The following is a 25,027-nucleotide window of genomic DNA, read 5'->3' as shown; positions in this document are numbered from 1 at the left end:
GAGAATCAGAAAATATAAGAATCGCTCCAGATTCTTCGTATCGCGAATCAAGATTCGATGTATTGTCCCAGTCCTAGAAATTAGATGTTATACTCATTATGTTACTAGTTTTAGTCAGACAGGTCTGTTTTATGACCATCTGATACATACTGCACACAAAACTGGACGCCACTTTCTTGATCTATTAAGTTCAAATTTCACTGCCTACATGACTGTTTGGGAAGAAAATCACTCAGAATGTGTTTTTCAACGCAAAAACAGAGTGGGCAGTGGAGGGGGGGTGCAACGCAAGGTCTCGAGATGCATTTTTAAAAGTTGAACTTCTTTACCTTCCTGCGTTTTTAGAATGTCTCGTCAAGCCTGAAACACTGCAAAATACGTGAGGCACAAGCGCACCGGTCAAAGATGTCCGTCTACCAAGTTTACATTGAAAACCAACAGGAAAGCAGCACAGTGGAATACAAAAATGTGATTCACAGGGCAGAGAAATTAACAAATAAAAAAAGCTCAGGGTCTAAAATCTTGCTGATAATAATTTGAACTTCTTTTAACTTGAACACTGCACTATGTGTGCTACTTATTTTAGTTTAAGTGCCAGTGTGTCATGCGTGAAACGTTGCAAAAGATGCAAGACACAAACATACCAATCCGTCCAGCGCACGTTTACATAGAAAACAATGGAAAAATGAAGCAGTGGAATACATATTCTGTGTGAATGGCCCCTTAACAAGGTACCATATTGATAAAAGAAGCACTTTTGAGAATGAAATCACTGGATTTGGCAAAATTGATCTAGTTAATGCCATCAACTACACTGTACAAAATAATTGTTGGTTTAACTTTACCAACAATTAAAGTTTACCTGATTGCCTTAAAATTTTTGAGTTAACTGTAATTAAAAATTTGAGTTATTACAATAAAGGTGATTGGTTTTATCGACAGAAACTCAAAATATTGTCATCTGAACCATATTAATTATCGAAACTGATTTAACAAAAGAAAAAAAATGTGTTCACAAAAATTTAAATTTAATTTAAATAATATTTTAATAATTTATTATATATTGTAATAATTGAAGTGGGTTAACTAGACGTCCAGGAAAAGAACTGTGTATTCTGCAGTTTATTTCTGTGACATTTTTGAAAAGCAGAAATTCTATACACGTCTATACACGTTTTATGTACAACTATTTGCCAAATGGCTTTTTTTCTGGGGCGTCTATAATTTTGGTATATAAAACCCCTACTTACTTTACCCCTCTGAGTGGTCACTATATATTTCAGTCAGAAGGTCCCTTCCTTTGAAAGGGCGGTTCCAGGCTAAAATAGGCTGCAAATCACTTACTGCTGTACATAACATGAGGTCTGCACTAATGAAATCCCTAAAGGGTCTGATTGATCGATCCTCCAAATCTATCTCTTCACATGCTGGGCTCCTTAACACTTCACTGTTTATCAACATACAACATCTTACAATGTAGTGTACAATTGCTGTATTGTATCTACCCAACCGTGGTGCCTCCAAGCTGTTTCATGGCCTTCCTCATCCTGCAATCACTTCCGCTCCTGATAAAATCTCCTTCAAGACCTCGACCCTCCTCCAGCAGGTGTAGCCTTAATGATGCTTTGATGCCATATGTCAAATTTCATCACTTGCTGAGTGAAGTGACATTTTTCTCAATCACTCCAAGCAACTATATTACAACCGGACAACACTCACCTCTTTAGACACAAATAACCCCCCCAGAAAACAATTTACCCCAATGCTAGTTACCTGTTATCATCAGGAAGGTGACAAGGGGCATTTCCATAACCTATAGATATGATTCTATTAAGATGAGTTATTTACAACTAGATCATTCAAAAGCAGATGGGCTGCTCCACGCATGTGTCTATGTTAGCGCTTGAGTGGCAGCCTTGGTAGCAGGTTACACCGCTGACAGTTCTATTATTAACAATGTCACAAATTGCTTTCAGTAAATTGTGGTTACCCAGAGAGCACTTGTTGAGATTGGTAACCAGTAATCACTGTGTTTAGCGCTGACATGACGTAAGATGTTCAGTTTGTTCATCATCTAAGTACTGAAATGGCTGCAAACATTGTGTCACAACCAAGATTGAACTCACTTGAATGAAAACAGAAATAAACTGGCAAGATAACAGAGCTCCCAACGTTCTTTAAACATTCTGTAGACAATTTAGCAACCATACAGCAAGCAATTCCTCTGCCTGAGGCACAGCCTGCAGAGAAAACTGCAGCCACACGACTTCCCTACACTTATCCTCTATTGCCTTTATGACCGTATACCTGTATGTTATATACTGTGATTTTACCAGTAATTTAAAGGTGCCATCGAATGAAAATTTGAATTTACCTCGGCATAGATGAATAACAAGAGTTCAGTACATGGAAATGACATACAGTGAGTCTCAAACACCATTGCTTTCCCTTTCTTATGTAAATCTCATTTGTTTAAAGGTGCCCTAGATTCAAAATTTGAATTTACCTCAGCATAGTTGAATAACAAGAGTTCAGTACATGGAAAAGACATACATTGAGTTTCAAACTCCATTGCTTTCCCTTTCTTATGTAAATCTCATTTGTTTAATAGACTTCCGGAAAACACACGGATCTCAACATAACACCGACTGTTACGTAACAGTCGGGGTGTACACCCCAATATTTACATATGCCAGCCCATGTTCCCAACATTATGAAAGGCATTAGACAAGGGCAGCCAGAAACGTCTGGATGTGCACAGGTGAATCAACAGTCTAGGTAAGCAAGAACAACAGCGAAAATGGCAGATGGAGCAATAATAACTGACATGATCCATGATAGCATGATATTTTTAGTGATATTTGTAAATTGTCTTTCTAAATGTTTTGTTAGCATGTTGCTAATGTACTGTTAAATGAGGTTAAAGTTACCATCGTTTCTTACTGAATTCACGGAGACAAGACTGTCGTTATTTTCATTTTTAAACACTTGCAGTCTGTATAATTCATAAACACAACTTCATTCTTTATAAATCTCTCCAACAGTGTAGCATTAGCCGTTAGCCACGGAGCATAGCCTCAAACTCATAGAGAATCAAATATAAACATCAAAATAAATACTTTACTCACATAATTCGAAGCATGCATATAGCATGCATGACGAACATCTTGTAAAGATCCATTTGAGGATTATATTATCTGTGTGAACTTTGTAAATGTGCTGTAATATAATCGAGAGCTCGTGTGGCAGGGAGCACGCGAATTAAAATTTTCAAAATCATGGACTTTAAGGTATGGTTTTTAAAACTTCAAATCTATATTAAATTAAACATTGCAATATTTTAAATGCAGAAATGAATACATGGTGTTCAGTGGACCTTTCTATCTCATTTTAGTGTTTTACACTTCATCACAGTAATGAGAGAATCTGGAACCCATGTAAAAGTTTAGCATAATTAGCCCTGTATAAAACATTATTAATACTCACCTTTAGAGAAAAGCCAAACATGAATCTCATTGACTTTCTGTAGCAAGCATGTAATTTATGCAGAGAGCTGTAAACATTTTCTTAATTAACAGTCGGCTGCCCTCACTGAAAGAAGTGTGACAGGGTAAAACGAGCAGGGCATGGTGCAGGTCTAAGAGCGAATCAACGTCCTGTTTAGATCCCGTGGGACTGCGAGTAGCTCATGAGCAAGCAGGTTTTCAAAGCCCTCGGTTAAACTCCAGGTTTAATATGGAAATACCACAACAACAAGACAAGGCAATCTTCCAGCCCTGCCAATACACTGATAAAAATGTTCTGTACAAAACCACAGTGTTTTTTTCTATATAGAAAAAAAAAATATGTCGCTGCTTATCCTCTATGGTAGTGGTTTTTTAATCCTGGGCCTGGTCCCACTGCTCTGCACACTTTTGGATATCTCCCTTATTTAACACATCTAGCTTCAAGAACTGAACTGAAATTTGTCAGATTAAGGCTGGCCCACACTAAAAGATTTTTTTAAAATCATATCAGATTTAAAAATGTGAGAGACCACAAACTTGATGAATAAAAAAAATAATAGATTTAACAGTTTTGTTCCTATAGTGTGTGGAGATCTATCAGATTCTATTCAAACAACTCAATTGTGAACACTGGAAATCTCGCAAAATCTCTCGTGGTCAAACATGACTTTCGATTAAACAAAACATAGTGGAGGACAAGCAAGAAGAAATGACAATAATAGTGTTTGTACAGCTTTTTACATAAAAAAAAAAATGTGTGAAAAAAAGAAAAAGGTTTGGATTAAGTCGTGTTATGTTTCCATCAGTTCGCTTTCTGATTTGTTATTGTTTCGTTCCACGTGACAATCTACAGAGTGTGTGTGCGTTTGTCCTCAGGGTCCCCCCCCCCACACACAACAGGATTTCTGATTGTAAATATTCAACATGTTGGATATTTGTGATTTAAGATCATGCAGCCGTGACGTTCTACCGAGCAGATTCAGTCACTCTTAACACACATCACACCACAGGAAAACATGATAAGATAATCTGTAGAACCATCAAGATAATCGTGACTTTAACTAGGATTGTCAGAAGGGGAGAATTGGGACAAAAATAAGCCTGGTTATCTTGTAGTGTGTGAGTGCCTTAAAAGAGCTATACAAAATGTGCAGAGCTTGGGTCCCTAGGGCCAGGATTGAAAACCACTCCTTTACGGATCCCCAGAAGTAACATTTGCAAGAAAAAGGTTAGACTTAATCTGCATTTATCGTGCAAGCGACAGTTTCATTTTTTTGCTTTTTTTTTTTTTTTTTTTTTCACAAATGTCACTTTAGGAGCTTTATTGTTTATTTATCATGTAAATAAAGTCACCAGTTCACATAAAAGTCTTTATGTAGGCATGCTTAAAATCACTGTGAAATTAAAATGGACAATTCTTATTTTTTATGGAATACTGCAGTATTTATTATAAATGATTTATCCGTGCACATCATGTTTTTTTTATTTTTTTATTCATGTGCACTTATTATCTTTAATCAATATAACTTCCCTTCTCTCTCGCAGCAAAATCTCTTCTTTTCTCTGATGTGTATTGCTTCTGTTTTGTTTGTTTGTTTTTTTGTTTTGGGGAGGGGGGTAGTTCAGTTTTCTGTGTTTTAGTTTAGTTTAGTTTCCAAGGTTTTTCATTGATTTATCATGCCCACCTGTCATTTATTTCGTTGATTGGTTTGTTTGTGTAATTAAGCTCTGTGATTTGTTTAGTTCATTGTCTGTTCTCATTGCATTAAACTTGGTTGTTCAGTTTCTGTTTTCTAGTCTTCAGTTCTTTGTTAATAAATTCTAATATTGCTGCAATTAGATCCATTTTCACATTATTGCAACCGCTTGTGAGACAAGAAAAGACCTAAAAATGGATCTAGCGGCAGTTTGTATCCTACTCCTCTCCTGGGGGACAGCCCCTTTGAGAGACACATGCAGGACTTCCTGGACTTATACAATTCTGGTCCACTACAACAACAAAAGCTGTGTGTGTTTTCGGAGACAAGAGCGCGCCTACCCCGGGAGATAGATAACGATAGTAAATTATGGAGTGCCGCAAGGATCTGTGTTAGGCCCTCTGGTTTGGAGTGCGTATCAAACTTCCAAAGTCATGTGATTTTAGTAAACGAGGCTTCGTTACATCATAAGTGTTTCGAAATTTCAATGTTTCACCACTGGGGGGTGTGCCACTGATTCGAAACAAAAGATTCATAAAGCTTCGAAGCTTCATGAAGCAGTGTTTTGAAATCGTCCATCACTTCATATTGTTGAATAAAGTCATTATTTAGTTTTTTTGGTGCACAAAAAGTAATTTTGTCGCTTCATAACATTGAGGTTGAACCGCTGTAGTCACATGAACTGTTTTAAATACGTCTTTCTGGGCATTGAAAGTGTTAATTATCTTGCTGGCAATGAAGGCCTCACTGAGCCATCGGATTTTATCAAAAATATCTTAATTTGAGTTCTGAAAATGAACGAAGGTCTTAACGGGTGTGGAACGACATGAGGGTGAGTAATTAATGACAGAATTTTCATTTTTGGGTGAACTAAGCCTTTAACTAGTGTCGCACACTCAACATTCATCGGCATCTATTTATCGAGTTTTCCAAATGAACACTATGAATGATCATACCACAGCTCCAAATGATTGACATCTCATGGCATTTACAAATCCCAAGTAAAACTCCACAGTTCACCAGAGTACAGATTCCAGCTCACTTAAGAAGCATTTGTGCATTTCCAGCTTGTATCTCATTAAAAATTTCAAAGCCATGCAGTGGTAGCAGAATAATAAATATGAATTGTATTGGCATGGCTTGAATCTCTAATTAATTTAGCTATTTATGATAAACAGAACAGATGTTTCTGACCCTACCGCAGAGGGGATGACATCGGTGATTCGGAGAAGAGAAAAGAGGAAAAAAAACATTTGAATGACCTTGACATTTCACTTCAGTTAAATGCCAGTTGATTTTCTCAGCTGACTGTGGAAAGGAAAACAACAGCAGGAGCAATATTTTGCATGAAACATTGATCTCAAGTTTCAGCATTATTACAGACTACGGCCTGATTTTATTATTCCATGTCTTCCTGTCTGAAAACCATCTGTGGGTTGTGTGGAATTCTATAATCAAACACATTAATCATGCTTATGGATAAATAAATAAAGATAACTATAATGATAACTATATTAGCATCCACACCAACGCACAATATCATTCTGTTTATTATAAACAGTTCTGCAGTTAAATGCCGGAGCTCTGTTAAGCAGGATGGATTATGATTGACTGTCAATGTTTTTATCATTTATCAGCCGGGAAAAAAAAAGTTCTAAAAAGTGATTGCAATGATATTGTTCCTTTGCGTCGTTATCGTTATGGTTGTGGAGTGGACTGTTTTGGGGTTTTTTTTATTACATTTAGAATGATTTTTATAATTGGTTACCAATAATTGACAATGTTTTTGACATTCATCACCTAGTAAAAAAAATCATCCTAAAAGTAATTTCCAACAATATAGTTTCTTTCTGCCGTTATCGTTATAGTTGTACGGAAGAGGATTAGGGCCAAGCAATGATAAAAAAATAAAACCATCTCGAGATTAAAGTTGTTAAATTTCGAGAAAAAACTCTTTAAATTTTCAGAAAAAAGTCGAGATAAAATGTTGAGAATAAAGTATTTAAATTATGAGAAAAAAGTTGTTAAATTAAGAGAACAAATTCGTTAAATTATGAGAAAAATGTAGTTAAATTTCGAGAAAAAAGTCGAGATAAAATGTTGAGAACAAACTCGTTAAATTACGAGAAAAAAAGTCTAGATAAAATGTTGAGAATAAACTTGTTAAATTACGAGAAAAAACACGTTAAATTTCGAGAAAAAAGTCGAGATAAAATGTTGAGAATAAAGTCATTAAATTATGAGAAAAAAAGTCGTTAAATTACAAGAATAAATTCGTTAAATTACGAATTTGTTCTCATAATTTAACGACTTTTTTCTCGTAATTTAATGACTTTATTCTCATAATTTAATGACTTTATTCTCAACATTTTATCTCGACTTTTTTCTCGAAATTTAACGAGTTTTTTTTCTCGAAATTGAATGAGTTTTTTTCTCGTAATTTAACGAGTTTTTTCTTGAAATTTAACAACTTTAATCTCGAGAATCTCTTTATTTTTTATTATTGCTTGGCCCTAATCCTCTTCTGTATAGTTGTGGTGTGGTCTCTGTTATTCATTTAAATTCAGAATGATTTTTAAAACTAAATCTTTATTGTTATCATTTTACATCTTTAGAAGAAAAGGCTCTATAAAGAATCTTAAAGGGTCAGGTGCTTCAAAATTAAACCTTTAGGGGTTTCCATCAGGATCAGGGGATAATTTTATAGATTTTAATTTTGTTTTAAACAGCATGTAAACATACAGAAAAAAAAAAAAAAATGAAATAACTTGAAATGTGAAAGTATTATGTAGTCATTTAAGACATTTCTCCTTTGGCATAAAGGATTTTTTAAAATTGAGTCAAGAATCCTAGGGCTCCATTAAGAACATTATTGAACATTACTGAACATCATTGAAACTTTTTCTTCTAAGAGTGTAGTTATTGGTTTGAACGGGCCTTAAAACTAGAATTAAAATGCTAAAAGAATATATATATATATTAAAAAAAACACACAAAAACACAAAACTACCTAGAAATGTTGAGATGTTATTGAATATGACAGTCTGAAAAGGAGCCTAGCTGAAGAAAGTGGGATTATTTGAGTTGTGTGTGTGGTTGTATTAATAGGCCTGAGCGTTGAGTAGTAGCAGGAGCAGGTGCTTTTGGCTGATTGAGTCATCTCTCACCCTGTGCTTCCCTCCAAGACCTTGTCCTCCCCTCTCAGTGGTCTTGTGGCTCTAGCCCTACAGGCACACAGGCCTGCACACACACACACATTCAACAAATACCCAACAAAACTAACAGCCAAGACTTCATCTCTTGCCAAATTGACAAAAGGATTTTTTATGGTGCTTTTTGGAGCTTGACAGACATGAGCTGCTTTTCCACCGAAATTACCCGGAACAATTTGTCCCAAGAACTTTTTTTCCTGGAAATTTTTCCCCCAGACCAGTTGCTGTCTGCGTTTCCATCACGGCCTAAAATACTGTGAAGATTAAGTCCGGTGACATAGGATTTCCCATGACTTTCCAGTTCCCGCTGGATTTCGTCTTCCGCATGCAAGCTTAATAAAGCCTGAACCTCATTGTCGGTCCATCTGTGGTATTTTTTAAAATCCATTGTTGATTGCAATAGCAAACAACTCTTACTGCACGCACCACAACATTTTTTTAAAAATGGTGGTTGAAATAAAATGCTGCATGGAGTCAACCAATCAGCATGTTCAGCGCCCAAGTCCCACCCCCGAAAGTTCCTGAACTTTCAGTTTTCCTGAAAGACCGCTGGGACCAAGGCCTAAACGAAGTTACGGGTAAAAATGTCCCTCTCAGAAAGTCCCTGATCGTTAGGTAATACTTTTTCAAAAGGGGTGGGACTTGGGTGCTGAACATACTGATTGGCTGATTTTATTTCAACCACCATTTTTTTAAATCTGTTGCGATGTGTGCATTAAGAGTTGTTTGCTATTCTAATCAAAAAATAAGACTAATGGACCGACAGCCTTTATTAAGCTTATATGTGGAGGACGAAATCCAGTGGGAACTAGATTCATGGTATGAAACGCAGAGAGCAACTAGTCTTGGGGGAAAAAATGTTTTAAGAGATTTCATTTTGGGATGAAATCTCCCTTTAAGATTCAGTCTTTACTCAGTCACAGAAATGCAAAATGTTCAGTGATGGAATGGCTTTTAAAAAGATGTTTCTACAACACATTGCAGTTATATTTTGTACTTGCAGAATTGCCTACTTCATGATTACTACAGTTACTGTATATTGCTTCATTCATCTTGAATATTGTAGAACACTTTATTTGTTTCCATCATAGGATGTAAACAATCTTTTGTTATGAACAGAGTTTTTCCGTCTCTGCCTCTTTTAAATGTGCATCAGGTATCTAACATGCTCAGTGCAGACAATGGGAGTGATTGACAGGTAGTTTTATTCAGGCAGAAGGGCTTTCCCCTTGCTCTGCTGTTCCCCCAGGTGTGAACAAAGGACAGAACTAGAGCAAATCCCCATGTGGCACAGGCTGATCTCTGTGAATGAGCTTAATTACTACTCTGTTTCAATGTCTCTGGAGGAAAATGATAAAAGGAAGCGTTATTTAACATGTTTTGTAAATTCAAATCTTGGTTATGGAAAAAAAATCTAGAATGTCATAATGTTACATATAATATTACAATCACAAAAGTGTCAGATTGCTCAGTTTCAACAGCCTTTTAAGCATTACTGTAGATTTATTAGATTTTTTTGTGGTGTGGTGCCTTTGTACATCATGCATGAAAATATTTACCAATGTATACAAATCCATTTGGTTAGTATCACTCTGCTAATGGCATAAAGTATTTGAGTAAATGCAATTAGTTACTGTACTTAAGTATCTTTTGGCTATTTTGTAGTTTTACTGAGTTTCAAAGATATTAGCAACTTTTACTCTCTACTTGACTACATTTTTGAATAAGTATATGTACTCTTTATTCCAATACATTTGATGAGTAATGCAATTACTAGTTACGTTTTGGAGATATTGCCATCTACAGGGCATTGAAGGTACTTTCTTGTGCGTTTTGCCTTTACTCACCCAAACTTGTCAACAAGGCTGCTTTAAGCGAATGCTATGTTTTAGCAGATAGTTGTGAATCTCAGGTGTTTTAAATATGACATGAGGTCATGACTCCAGTACATCCAGTGCAAGCAGGCTTTGAATATTCAATTTCACCTAACATGATTTTATTTGTTATATTGAAGAGAACTTTTTAAAGGATATTGATTTACTTATCCCCTTTTGAGCACTTGAGCTGAACTGAGAGTGTTTGTAGACGTTTAAGAGGCTGTTGTCGACCTTGATTTTATTGCAATTTTGAGGTGTTCAGTTTTATTTTGACTTCACAAAATAAACGTGATTTCACAAATCAATTGTTTCTTGTTTTTCACTGGCATGTCTCTTAGGTGTTGAGGACTAATGCATCTCCTTCATTCAGTATGAGTAAAAAAAAAAAAAAAAAAGGAGTTTTACTCAAGTCTTAATGGAATTGGTGAATTGTAACTTGTAATGGAGTCAGTTTCTCTGCAGGGTATCTGTACTTTTACTCAAGTATGGTTTTCAGGTACTTTTTACACATCTGTATTTTTTATATCCTCATTTTTGCTTAATGACAGTGTTCTTTTCATCCTTTGTTCAGAAATATTTTTAAAACAGCCACCCTGCAACACCGGCTTTAGAGTCTAAATTAATATATTCTGTTTTCTTTCTGTTTTCTACACCTGATATTATAGTGTTTGCTTGCATACATTACTCAATGAGCTAACAGTTTTTGCCAATGTACTGTACATATCCCCATATCCTTAAAGGTGCCCTAGATTCAAAAATTGAATTTACCTCAGCATAGTCAAATAACAAGAGTTCAGTACATGGAAATGACATACAGTGAGTTTCAAACTCCATTGTTTCCTCCTTCTTATATAAATCTCATTTGTTTAAAAGACCTCCGAAGAACAGGCAAATCTCAACATAACACCGACTGTTACGTAACAGCCGGGGTCTACGCCCCCAATATTTGCATATGCCAGCCCATGTTCCCAACATTATGAAAGGCATTACACAAGGGCAGAACGTCTGGATGTGCACAGCTGAATCAACAGACTAGGTAAGCAAGCAAGGACAATAGCAAAAAATGGCAGATGGAGCAATAATAACTGACATGATTCATAATAACATGATATTTTTAGTGATATTTGTAAATTTGTATTTCTAAATGTTTCGTTAGCATGTTGCTAATGTACTGTTAAATGTGGTTAAAGTTACCATTGTTTCTTACTGTATTCACGGAGACAAGAGCCGTCGCTATTTTCATTTTTAAACACTTGCAGTCTGTATAATTCATAAACACAACTTCATTCTTTATGAATCTCTCCAACAGTGTAGCATTAGCCGTTAGCCACGGAGCATAGCCTCAAACTCATTCAGAATCAATGTAAACATCAAAATAAACACTGTACTTACGCGATTAGACATGCTGCATGACAAACACTTTGTAAAGATCCATTTTGAGGGTTATATTAGCTGTTTGAACTTTTTTTTATGTTGTTTAAGGCAAGCGCGAGCTCTTGGGGCGTGGAGCACGAGATTTAAAGGGCCACACACCCTGAATCGGCTGTTAATAGGCAGTTAAAAAAATGAATTTAAAAAAATGTATGCGGTATTTTGAGCTGAAACTTCACAGACACATTCAGGGAACACCTTAGACTTATATTACATCTTTTAAAAAAAAGTTCTAGGGCATCTTTAAAACAAGACATTACATATATGAAGAGTACAATAAAACCATCTAAAAAACTTATTTGCGTTAGCCTTTTATGTATAGAGTTAATTGATTTACCCAGTGCAAGTGTTATGTTTAGATTATTTGTGATTTAATTTGGTTTTGTTCTGTTCCTGTTTGCCTATACATGCGTTCATGTTGTGTTGTAATAACCGTAACGATTCTGAATGGTAAAAAGTCTTCACATTCTTGTAGAACTTGTAATTACAACGTGCAAACTCATAATTTTCTGAGAGCTATGACGTGTACCATGTGGCCGCTGTACCACCTGACCACTAACGATTTGAGGTGTGTTTGGCTTGAAGCGGACCGATCGGTGTATTGTTCCCAGTGATTGTTATTTTCTATTCATCAACGCACACATCAGTTGTGGTAAACAGAAGCTCAACCATGTTTGCTTGAACCAGTGAGGTTCATTCTTGCGTGTCACGCAGCACATTTGAGCTTCTGCAAGAGGTTTATTCTCATGCGTCATGTAATGTTCGCTGATCAATGTTTATATGTGAATAAAAGCCTAAATTCAATTTGTTCATCTTATAAAGCGATCGTGTCTCTTCAGAAAATTTGGGCTAAACCGCCCAATTCACATGGATTAGATTTACGAGTCAAAGTGTTAGTTGCGTAGCTGTCAATGAAGGAAGAAAAAAATTTCTCAGATTTCATTAAAAATATCTTCATTTGTGTTCCAAAGATGAAAAAAAGTCTTTTGGATTTGGAAGAAAATAAGGATGAGTAAATGATGGCAGAATTTTCATTTTTGGGTGAACTATCCTTTAAGTAGGCAACACTCAGTCTAGAGTGAACGTCTTGCTTAAAATAAATAAATTCAACATATCTGCGCTGGGAGCATTTTTTGACATGATGCACCACAGTTATTCGAGGCTGTTCACACTGGACACATCAAATTAAACTTTATAAACTAGAACATTTGTCTTTCTAAACAAATGCATGATGTTGTTGTATTGAAGCGTTCATTTTAGCACATTGCAGTGCAATGCCTCGTCCACTTTGTTGTGTTCATAACCTGTTTAATCTATATCTTACATATTTCACCTTTAAGTCATGGGCCTTAATAATGTGCACAGAGACCATTCCATCATTTTTTTTTCTTCCAAATTAAGCCGGTTGAAAAACATGGGGTGATGCCCACCCACACTTTTAGAGGCCTACCAATCATCCACTTTCTGCATCTGATATTGGTATATTCAACTCTGTGATAGCTACGTTAAACTGTATTGTCTCTTTACATAAACAATAGTCAATTAAAGGAATTATTAATCAGAAATATATGAATCATATGAAATAGAGTACCTCAGGGATGACGTGTTTTTGTAGGCCAACCCGGAAGTTAGTGGCGCACGGGTTCCCTCGGTTGAAAGCCTATGCATTTTTCCCACAGACTTTTGGAAAATTGCAGAAAATAAGCTCTGTGTTTAACAAAGGGTTATGACACTTACACGTTTTGTCTATCAAGATAATCTTTACAAGTTAAAACAACATAAATACATTTTGAAGCCTAAATAAAGTCGTCAGATATAAAAAGCTAACAGTAGGCTATAAATGGACCATGGTCGCAGATCAATGTCGTCACCACCAAGCTTCCTCAAACTGTATTTAAAAAACGTTATAAAAAAAAAAATGCTCGCTGATTATGATCTGTGCTGTTATGAATACTTATCCACTTTTTCATGAGAAATGCTGTCCAAATGTCCTGTTTGTCATGATGACGTCTAAAGTCCCCGCCAAAGGAAGTAGTCCCTTTTAGCAATTTGTTTGCAACCGCCGTTTTTAAGACACAGTAAAGGTTTAAAAACATCACAAGTGGGTTATAACCGGTGTGTTTTATGTCATAGATCAAAACGTGAAAATATTTAGAGGCTTTGTTAACCACAGACCTTATTTCAGGCCGATTTAACAAAAACCCATTCAAAATACCCATTGACTTTACGGCGTTGGAACCGGAAGCCCTAAAATGCTAACTCGCTTCTGGGTTTTGCCTACAAAAATGCATCATCACTGAGGTACCCTATAATTGCTTAACGCAGTGGCTTAACTCTATTTTACTGCTAATTTTGTGAGTGTTTCCACATGATGTTGCAGTGGTCAGGTGATACAAGTCAGTCCTCTCCGAAAATTTGTTGTATTTACGAGTTCTACGACTATGAATGCCTTTTACAAGTCAGAATCACATTGTTACAGTAATTCTGACATGGCATGAATACACATTTAGTAAGACGAAGACCATTTTATTCCAAAAAAAAAAAAAAAATTAATTTCCACCATAAAACAAATGGCAATGTGATATGCGACGGAAGTGGCGTTTGTTCATGATTTCTCAGAAATAAAATGACAATTCACTTGTGATACATGTAAATAAATATACTGTTGGACACTATTATTGGACAAATTCAATAAACTACCTTGTGTTTGAAATGCCAGAGTTTGAAAAGTGCATTTTTAAACTATGATCACGTGTGGCAATAGCTTACATCCAAATAATCACAATCACCTCGTTTCCAGCTTTCTTATTTATTCAGCAGTGTTCTTTTGAGTTGCTGAATCTCTGGAGTGGGTGTCGTTGAAAATAGCTCTCAAAACTGGCTTATTTTGCCAGATATAAAATGTGCTCCACTAAAAAGATCTAGTTTAAAGTGCTTCTTTGACAGTTGCCGTGCAGACCCCACATGAGATGTATAAAAGAGTTTGAAACTTGACAGTTTTGTCAGGATTGCCATGGCAACCATGAAGGGTCTCATTATTCAGTTTTTTTTTTTTTTTTGCATATAGAATCCTTCTTTTAAAAGAAAGAATAAACAAAAAAATAATAAAATATCAAATAGTACAAAGTCCGACAATAGGCTAAATCTCTCCTCCCACTTGTAGTTACTAAACTAGTTCCTTATTAAATTCTTTCTACCAATCCTTTTAAAATGATACTTTCCATTTCTCAGATTAAAATACAGCTGCAAACACTGTCTTTATCTCTCTCCTCATACTCATCTCACATTTTTCTGCATTTACATCTCAATAATAATATACAAATTTCCCTCAGATATGTCCCATTACTCTGCTGCATAATTCTAAAATCGTTAAATAAATCTTGTTAATAACTCATTAGCATCAGGATCTCAATATTGTTAAATAATGAAGCATCCCTTATTTCTTTCATCTGAGCGAGGGGCCTTCAGGACGTTTCGCTGTTGTGTAATGACGAAAAGCCCAGAGGAATATCACCGTTTAATTCAGACGGTGGGACTAAGTGATGATTACTGCAAATTCATCTGCAAATAAGAACTTTCCATATTTATGGGTTCTTATAGTTTGGAGCAGATGGCGATATTATGTATTAGTGAAAGAAAAGCTTAATGGTATTGCACATTTGCTTGTCATCAGGGTTTTTCAATGAGATAACAGGGAAATGTGATAAAGCCAAAACATTAGTTGTTTTACAACTAATAGCTAAATAAAAAGTGCACAATATGTAGATGAGAAACACCTAAAAGAGAATTAAGTAACAACTGTAGAAAAAAAAAAAAAAAGAGCAGTAAGAAATCTCTCTACCAACATCCCCATGATGCCACACATCACTGACTAAATTAACGGCTGCTTTTATCATGTCGCATCTTACCATCAGAGATACGTCAATGTGTATTCATTACAGCCATTCATTTTTTGGTAATTGATAGAAATATTTGCAATCAGACTCCAAATTTCAGTTTAATACTGTCATTAATTTTGTGGTAACAAATGGTAACACATACACACAGGCTTGGGAGGGCTACTTTAAAAATGTATTCCGTTACAGTTACAAATTACTTCATAAAAAAAGTATTCAGTAACGTAATCCAAGTACCACAATATGAACTGATTACTTTTGGATTACGTCAAGGTCACATAAAGAAGGAAAGAAAGAATTATTTCTTCTCAAGTTTTTAAATTTTACACATTCCATACTTTTAAATGGGTCTCAACAATACAAATATTTTAAAAATCTGATAAATTATCTATTGCAATATTATTATCTTTGTTGTTTAGAGCTTTAAAATATAAAAGTGACATCAGATCATAACCAAACTTAACAAGCTCGGATCAAACATTTCTGTAAACGTTTGTTCTGCTTTAGTCTTAATGTTTAGCATTTTAGTTACTTTTAAAACCTATTAAAACTAAGCAATCATGTCTCATTTCCACAATTTGGGAATACACAGCCCTGAATATCCTGTATGTATAAAGGCTATTCAGACATCTAGTGGCTACAGTGTGGTATTACAGATTATTTTTTTAGTCCTTTGATAAAGAAAGTGTTTTTGTAGCTGGAAGGCAGAGTTTGCACTGTACAACCATGTTGTTTGCATTTTATTCTTTGAAAACAAAATGGCAGCGAAATTCCCCGCCGGCAGCATCGTTTCAACTAGCAGCAGTGATTCAATCTGTCTGAGGAGATTGTAGATGGATGTTATTTGCGCATGCACCAGCAGGTGGCTCACATGAGTCATCACGGGCAACAGAACCAGGAAATACTGTATAATCAAGCAGCGCTTAATATAATGTTTTTAGGGCAAAATAATTATTGATTTAGTTTTAAATGAAATCATTGTAATCCTGATTGTATCTCCCTTTTTTCAAAATGTAACTGTTATCTGATTACTACATTTTTTGACGTAACTGTAACGAATTACAGTTACTGGATTTTTGATTACGTAACGCCGTTACATGTATTCTGTTACTCCCCAACCCTGCATACACAATATGCAATATAACAGAGTATGCAGAATGCCAACTGATTTTTTTTTTAGTCTCAAACCTGCCTTTTGAAATCGCTGGTGTCTGTGACATCACAAACTCTCTTGTAACCAATCACGTCAACATGCCGGCAGGCTTTAGCATATCATTAACTAGCAGGGGAGTCTTGAGAGAAGCCAGGTTATCCTGGTATATTTTCCTGTTGATATGAAAAATCGTGTTAATTTAGCAATATGTGTATGATGTATATTAAGATGTTATGATGAACAATATGCCTTTCTCCACTGACTTTCTGAGTTGTTAAAGCATTTGTAAGGATACTGATTGTTAGAAGGCAGCTGCCTAACTCTGACATGGCAAACAGGAATATGGTTTGAGTAATATTAGCAACACATTATTAGCTGTTTGATAACAATCAAGCAAAAGGCTAATCATACTAATTACAGTTATGTGTCCAATGTTGTAAAGAGCGATACCATTGTGCAGCATTTACCTCAATAAGTTGACCGAGTGGATCTCTGAGCTGGCGTGGTCGAATTGAGGCAGGGCTAATTTGCATATTCATTGATCCACATGTATATTAAATTAGGCTAGGGTGTAGAGTTACATTCAAGCTATTTTAAGGCATGAAGAAATTTTTTTCACAGGAAGAAAACGTTTAAATATGTCATTTTCGTGATCAAAGATGAGTTTTAAGTGATACAATTATTGACTACAGGGGACTTTAAACAATCTGTATTGTAAAAAGTGCTACATAAATAAATGTAACTTGACTTTTTTTTGTGCCACAGGCGACACTAAATGGAAATAATGATTGTTTCCAAACAGTTCTCTAAACATTCCCCCTGCCATTAATAGAAAAAACAGATAGCCCCACCCCAAAATCAGCCCATTGGTTAAACCAGTGTTGCTATGCTGAGCTGCCGAATTGAAACAGAGCAACGTTTTAAAAGTGCCACAGAGCCACAGGGTTCACTTTTTGAGTAAATCAGCATACAAATAGCTTATTTACAGTCATATATGCATATTAAGGATTAATAAGAGAAAGTGTTTAACAATAAAAAAAAAAAAAAATCACCTTTAATTTTTCATTGTGTTCAAACATAATCCACATTGATGAAAAGATTGAAACAGAAAGGGATCGACCGCAGATGTAAGTAAGTGCTCGCGCTGCCTCAGAGGTGGATGGGAAGAGGCAGGAACATTTAGAGGAAGGGGAGGAAGGAGAGAAAGCCGGAAAAACATCAGAGGAAATTCAGGGGCCACACCGGGGGGGAAGTTCGTAAAGCAACGCAACCTCTGTGGTGAAAAAAAAAAAAACTGTGAAATGATCGAAGCGATGCTGCAGTCGTATTCCACCCCAGTGACACTGTTCATGGAGAGCAATAGTCCGCAGAACATAGAGGCGTTTGTGTCAATATTTACTCTCTAAGGTAATTTTCCTGTTGGCCAAGACTTTCAAAAGAGCTCTACAGAGTGCTGACAGTGTCTGGCCTCTATGTCAAACCCCTGCTATGATACTAATTACACTCCTCGCAAATTGGTTTAATATGCATAAAGTGTCTCGACCCATTATCCACAGGGTTTTGTGTGCCCTGACCAGGCGGAAAACACCTTGGTGTGAGCCGTACACCTGCGTTCCGCACCACACAAAGCACTTTGTTGTGACATTTACACAACAAGGGGCAGGGAAAGGGGGGTAAAATGGGTCAGAGATGAAAACGGAGCAGAAAATAAGATGGATTCGCACATACGGTATGGCTTGTATTACATTTGGTGATGTAAATGAATAAACACGGTTTCATAGCACTAGCAACTGAGCGCAGGAGGCAAGCTCTGGGAAGATTTTGTGACAACAGAGAGACAGGCAGAAACGGGAAGTGGTGAGAGAGGGAAATTAAAAAGACAGTGGAAGACATGGAGGAGAGAGTCCAATTTGGCACTGTCCTCCTGTCAATGTGTTGCCCTCCGTCTTAGTCTTACTTTCAGCGACGGCTTCTGTTTGTGTGTGTGTGTGTGTGTGTGTGTGTGTGTGTTTGTGCTTCAAATCTCTTTCCTCTCTTGTTAATGCATGACACCTCAGTGAAGGAGCATTTCGCACCCTCTTTCCACCCCACCATCCTTACTCCTGACATAATGACTGATGAAAATTCCTCAGGAATTATTCTTCATCTCCAGTGAAATAATGCAATTATAGAGAGAAAGAGGGTGAGAGAGACAGGAAAGACCTGAGAGGAAGCAGCAACTACTGCTGCTGACAGCAAATTATGTCCCTGCCCCGACCCATAAGGTACTGATGCAAGACGTTTTGTTTTTTTTCCCTTTTATTATCATCATAGTTGAATTATTCAGCAGGGCCCATTAGCGTTAAGAGAGAGCAGGTCTATTTTATATTTAGTCGGCTGTGTTGACTGCATCAACAGCTCTCTTCTGAGACCCTCTGTTAACAGTTCTGACAAGAAAAGAGCGCAGTGACTCAGAACTGACTGCAATTAAAGACCGAGAATGGAGACGGAAGACCTCTGATAGGTCCTTTTCCTAAATCATCACTGATTTGCGCAAGAGAGCATGGCCTACCACGCGTTTCTATAATGTCGTTGCATTAGCTGCAGGGAGAATTCTTTCCTTCAATGCACTGACATGATTGTTTAGTAAAAACTTAAAGGGACAGTTCACCATTAAAAAAAATAATAATAATTCTGGCATTATTTACTCACCCTCATGTCTGAAAAAGATAATAAGCCTCATTATCTGAAAAAGAAAAGAAGATCTTTAGTGAGCAAGATGTTTTTATTTTTATTTTTTCTGACTCCATAATTCATGATCAAAATATCATAACTCTGAAAAGGCTGACTTCTACGGAAGAGGATTAGGGCCAAGCAATAATAAAAAAAATAAAACCATCTCGAGATTAAAGTTGTTAAATTTCGAGAAAAAAGTCGAGATAAAATGTTGAGAATAAAGTCATTAAATTACGAGAAAAAAGTCGTTAAATTACGAGAACAAATTCGTTAAATTTCGAGAAAAAAGTCGAGATAAAATGTTGAGAATAAAGTCATTAAATTATGAGAAAAAAGTCGTTAAATTACGAGAACAAATTCGTTAAATTTCGAGAAAAAAGTCGAGATAAAATGTTGAGAATAAAGTCATTAAATTATGAGAACAAATTCGTAATTTAACGAATTTGTTCTCGTAATTTAACGACTTTTTTCTCATAATTTAATGACTTTATTCTCAACATTTTATCTCGACTTTTTTCTCGAAATTTAACGACATTTTTCTCATAATTTAACGAATTTGTTCTCGTAATTTAACGACTTTTTTCTCATAATTTAATGACTTTATTCTCAACATTTTATTTCAACTTTTTTCTCGAAATTTAACGACATTTTTCTCATAATTTAACGAATTTGTTCTCGTAATTTAACAACTTTTTTCTCATAATTTAATGACTATTCTCAACATTTTATCTCGAAATTTAACGACATTTTTCTCATAATTTAACAGATTTGTTCTCGTAATTTAACGACTTTTTTCTCATAATTTAATGACTTTATTCTCAACATTTTATCTCGACTTTTTTTCTCTAAATGTAACGAGTTTTTTCTCTAAATTTAACAACTTTAATCTCGAGATAGTTTTATTTTTTTATTATTGCTTGGCCCTAATCCTCTTCCGTAGACTGGACATCATCAATCACTTAAAGGGAAAGTTCACCCAAAAACAAATTTCTGTCATTAATTACTCACCCTCATGTTGTTCCAAACCTGTAAAACCTTCGTTCATGTTCAGAACACAAATTAAGATATTTTGATGAAATCCGAGAGCTCTCTGACCCCACCATAGACAGATTTTTATTATTCACTTTCAAGGCCCAGAAAGGTAGTAAAGTCATTGTTAAAATAGTCCATGTGACTACGGTGGTTCAACCTTAATGTTATGAAGCGACGAGATTACTTTTTGTGTGCAAAAAACAAACAAAAATAACGACTTTATTCAACAATTTCTTCTCTTCCATGTCAGTCTCTTACGCTGTTCATACAGTACACATGCTGCAGAGCTTATGGGTTCTACGTCAGAACGCCGGCTCATTATTGGCCGGCTCCTGCGTCAGCATGCATTGTGGTGCTCACATGAACAGCGTTGGCCAATACTGTGCAATACACAAAAGTATTCTCGTCGCTTCATAAAATTAAGGTTGAACCACTGTCGTCACATGGACTATTTTAACAATAGCTGTGTTTCCATTATAGATTTGCGCAAAACTTTTGTGATATTTTCTAAATATCGCTAAAAATATATTGCGAAATGATGGCGTTTCAACACGACCAAAATGTCTTTTTTCATCTCACGATATGTCAGTCCAAAAATTAAGGCAAAAGATGTTGGTAGGTTTACGTATGTCCCAGCCACTGCAGTAGCCATTATTTTTAATCAAAGGAGACGTAGGCATGTTATCCAAGTATTTATGGAAAGGAAAGCTCCTTATACTTGGGAGCGGCCACGTATGAGGTGTTTCTGGGTGTTTCTCCCTTCTATCTGCTTTGTGGTCTTGATAAATTCAAATTGTGGCATTTCTTTGTTTATAATCCAGTAGTCCTGTAATACTTTTGTCTTTTATGAGTTTAATGAAGAACTCTCGTCTTCTGTGCACACATACCAAGCTCTCTTTAAAGAATGATTGACTTTTACATACAGCAGGTGACCTGTAAATGTGAAAAAACTGTTTCCATTGCAGTTTTGCAAAATATTCCTTTGTCAAATTGCCTGAAAAACCACCTCATGCGAGCGTAAAAACGTTGCGAAACTGGCGTGTTTCCATCGACCATATTTTCAATTCACAATTTCAATTTGCGCAATTTAAAGGGTAATGGAAACGCAACCACTGTCTTTACAACCTTTCTGGATCTTGAAAGTGGTAAATAAATTGCTGTCTATGGAAGGGTGAGAGAGCTCTTGGATTTCATCAAAAATATCTTAATTTGTGTTCCGAAGATGAACAAAGGTCTTACGGGTTTGGAACAATATGAGGGTGAGTAATAAATGACAGAATTTTTATTTTTGGGTTAACTATCCCTTTTAGTTTTTTAAACTCCATCCCTTTCTTACAATCAACTCACATTCAGATCTTCCTCCATTCAATTAACAACCGATGGATAGAACCAAGTTCTATCCTACATTTTGTCTTTTCAATAACTCGCTTCAGTGGGATGTACTCACAATAATGTCACTACTTCATTTCATCGGGACATTAACGATATATAATATCCAGTGTTTTCACAGTATTTAATACGTCTGAGTGGCTTACAAAAAAGAATGGAGTGAGTTTGTCATTCTACTCCCATCTAAAATTAAATGTGTTTGTTTGAAATGTGACGATACACACACATGTGGCCATTATTTGAGTGACACTGAGCTCCATTTGTCAGTATGTCTCTGCTCTGTCTCTATCCCCACCAGCTGTGCCCTTTGACTGGCACCAGGCTTTGATAAACTGTCACATCTTAAAGCTGCCTTCATTCATTTGATTCAGTGAGCTCATCACCTTCATATATGAAAAAGCTTGTGAAGAAAAGGCAAACTTTCTCAAGTCTCAGACAGAGAACAGTTCCAATTCACTTCTAAAGAGACCACTTGGAAATTGCAACATTATAAATCTTTTTTACTAACATTTCTTTTTCCCCAACATCCTTTGCATTTTTTTTCAGAGCTGAAAAACAGGTTTAAAAAGGATCGTGCTTTTAAAACCCTTACTGACACAACTCACAGGAGACCATTAAGAAACAATTCCCCGATATCAGAGCTAGTTTGACAGCAAGGTGATGTTACGACAGCCGTTATTCATATGTTCTCTGCAAATCACAGCCAAACCAGTCAAAACCCCCCAACGCACTTCTTATTTGAGATTTTAACATAGCCTTTATAATTTTTGAAGCTGTGAAACAGGCATGGCTCTTCCCACACTGTCACATGATATTCAGATATGGCAGATTATTTATGATGAGAGTAGTCTGGCTGTGGGTGGAAGTGAGATGGTGCTAGCTCTCCATATCTCTCAGGAATATGTGTAAAAAATCTACAAAGTGACTCTCTAAGACCTGCCTGTGTTGTACCCCTGAAAAGGGGTGAAATTTTATGAACAGAAAAACTCAAGTGATGTGTTCCCCACAGTGAACTTTATGTAGACTAATAAGACAATTTAGAAACAAAACACACTTTTAGAACACTGCTTCGTTTTCTTAAAGGGTTAGTTCACCCAAAAATTAAAATTCTGTCATTAATTACTCACCCTCATGTCATTCCAAACCCATAAGACCTTAGTTCATCTTCAGAACACAAGTTAAGATATTTTTCATAAAATCCGATGGCTTTACACTTTAAAATCCCAGAAAGGTACTAAAGATATATTTAAAACATTTCATGTGACTACAGTGGTTCAAATTTAATGTTATGAAGCGATAAGAATACTTTTTGTCCGCCAAAAAAATTTCAAAACACTGCTTCATGAAGCTTCGAAGCGTTACAAATCTTTTGTTTCGAATCAGTGGTTTGGAGCGTGTATCAAACGATCTCAAACTGCCAAAGATACACGTGATACACGCTCCGAACCACTGATTTGAAACAAAAGATTTGTAAAGCTTCGAAGCTTTGTGTAGCAGTGTTTTGAAATCGTCCTTCATATTGTTGAATAAAGTCGTTATTTTGTTTGTTTGTTTTGGTGCACAAAAAGTATTCTTATCGCTTCATAACATTAAGGTTGAACCACATGAACTGTTTTAAATATGTTTTTTAGTACCTTTCTGGGCATTTGAAAGTGTAAATTATCTTGCTGTCAATGGAGGCCTCACCAAAGACTATAGAATAACACAAGACATGTCACTCGTATTGTTTTGAATGGGAGAAAGTGTAACGCGCAATATGGCGGAATAAGTCCCGCCTTCTAAAAAATAAGAGCCAATCACCAACTGGTAAAGTCATCATGTCACTGCAGCGGCCGTTAGAAGCACCGGTTTCTATAGAAACAGTCAGACGCGCGCCTCCGAAATGAGGCACTGGAGACGTGCATTTACGTCTGCGCATGCGCATTAGCTTGATCCAGCCTGAAAAATACAGGTTTTTTTTGTCATGATTCATGAGCATTTGGAAAACAAATTATGAGACAGTTGTTGTTTGATTTGATTGGTGATTTCAAATATGAAATTTAATCGTAAGGTTGTTGAACAGTTTTGGAGAATTTGATGTTTCCCCATTCAAAGAGATAGGAGCTGCATGATGCCCAGGATGCCCGAGAAGCGTTTCAAAGATGGCCGCCGAGTGAAATGACTTGTCTTAAAGGGACTTTGGCCTCACTGAGCGATCTGATTTTATAAAAAATATCTTCATTTGTGTTCTGAAGATGAACAAAGGTTTTACGGGTGTGGAACGACATGAGGAAGAGTAATAAATTACAGAATTTTCATTTTTGGGTGAACTAACCCTTTAAGTGGATAAAATTATTAGTTTCATGGTGTACCAAGATTAATAATTGTAAATTAACTGATGATAATTGATAAAAAACATCTCCCTTTTGTAAATAAACCTTTAAACATTTGTTTGTTCTCTTCCTTCAATTACTGTTTTTCAATTACTTCTCAATGTATAGCCATACTGTGACTCACATGTATTTCTCTTGAAACTCTTAATGTTCTTATATTTTGAACATATACCTATTTCAAAAGCAAATAAACTACATTCGAAAAAACATTCATTTACATATTAAACACACAAGTCGGACATTTTAACTGACAAACTTCTCGTGTGCACCTTGTGCTTTTTTAATGCACAAAATGGAGTCCTACACTTGATATCAACTACCTCATTTAAACTCATAATAAAACCGTGGTAAATTGTGAAACATTATGCACGGAATTACTTTAAACTCTCTGTCAATAGTTAAATCTCATAGCTACCTGAAAAGGGGAAGAATATTACAAACAAACAAAAAACTCCAGCGATGTTTTTCCCACAGCGAGCTTTATGTAGACTCCCCCCAAAGTCCCTTTAAGACAAGTCATTTCACTCGGCGGCCATCTCGGGCATCCTGGGGATCATGCAATCTGTTTGAATGGGGAAACATCAAATTCTCCAAAACTGTTCGCCAACCTTATGATTAAATTTCATATTTGATATCACCAATCAAATCTAACAACAACCGGCTCATACATTTAGTTTCTAAACGCTCGAATCATGACAAAAAAATTGTATTTTTCAGGCTGGATCAAGCTAATGCGCATGCGCAGAC

General features: G+C 35.9%; 1 long non-coding RNA gene across 1 annotated transcript in view; it reads right to left on the bottom strand.

Moving 5' to 3' along the window:
• The window catches only part of LOC125258630, a 46,878-nt gene extending 22,087 nt beyond the window's left edge, over positions 1-24,791 (bottom strand). Inside the window, exons 1-2 of the long non-coding RNA XR_007182658.1 lie at positions 24,696-24,791; positions 19,464-19,497 (exon numbers count right to left, since the gene is read on the bottom strand). This is a non-coding gene — a long non-coding RNA (uncharacterized LOC125258630). The remainder of the gene's footprint in view (positions 1-19,463; positions 19,498-24,695) is intronic.
• Positions 24,792-25,027: the final 236 nt, after the last annotated feature.

The sequence above is a fragment of the Megalobrama amblycephala genome, linkage group LG22, assembly GCF_018812025.1.
Source record: "Megalobrama amblycephala isolate DHTTF-2021 linkage group LG22, ASM1881202v1, whole genome shotgun sequence".
NCBI classification, from domain to species: Eukaryota; Metazoa; Chordata; class Actinopteri; order Cypriniformes; family Xenocyprididae; genus Megalobrama; species Megalobrama amblycephala.
Note: the sequence above shows the minus strand (reverse complement) of the source record. Positions and strands in the feature narration are given on the sequence as shown.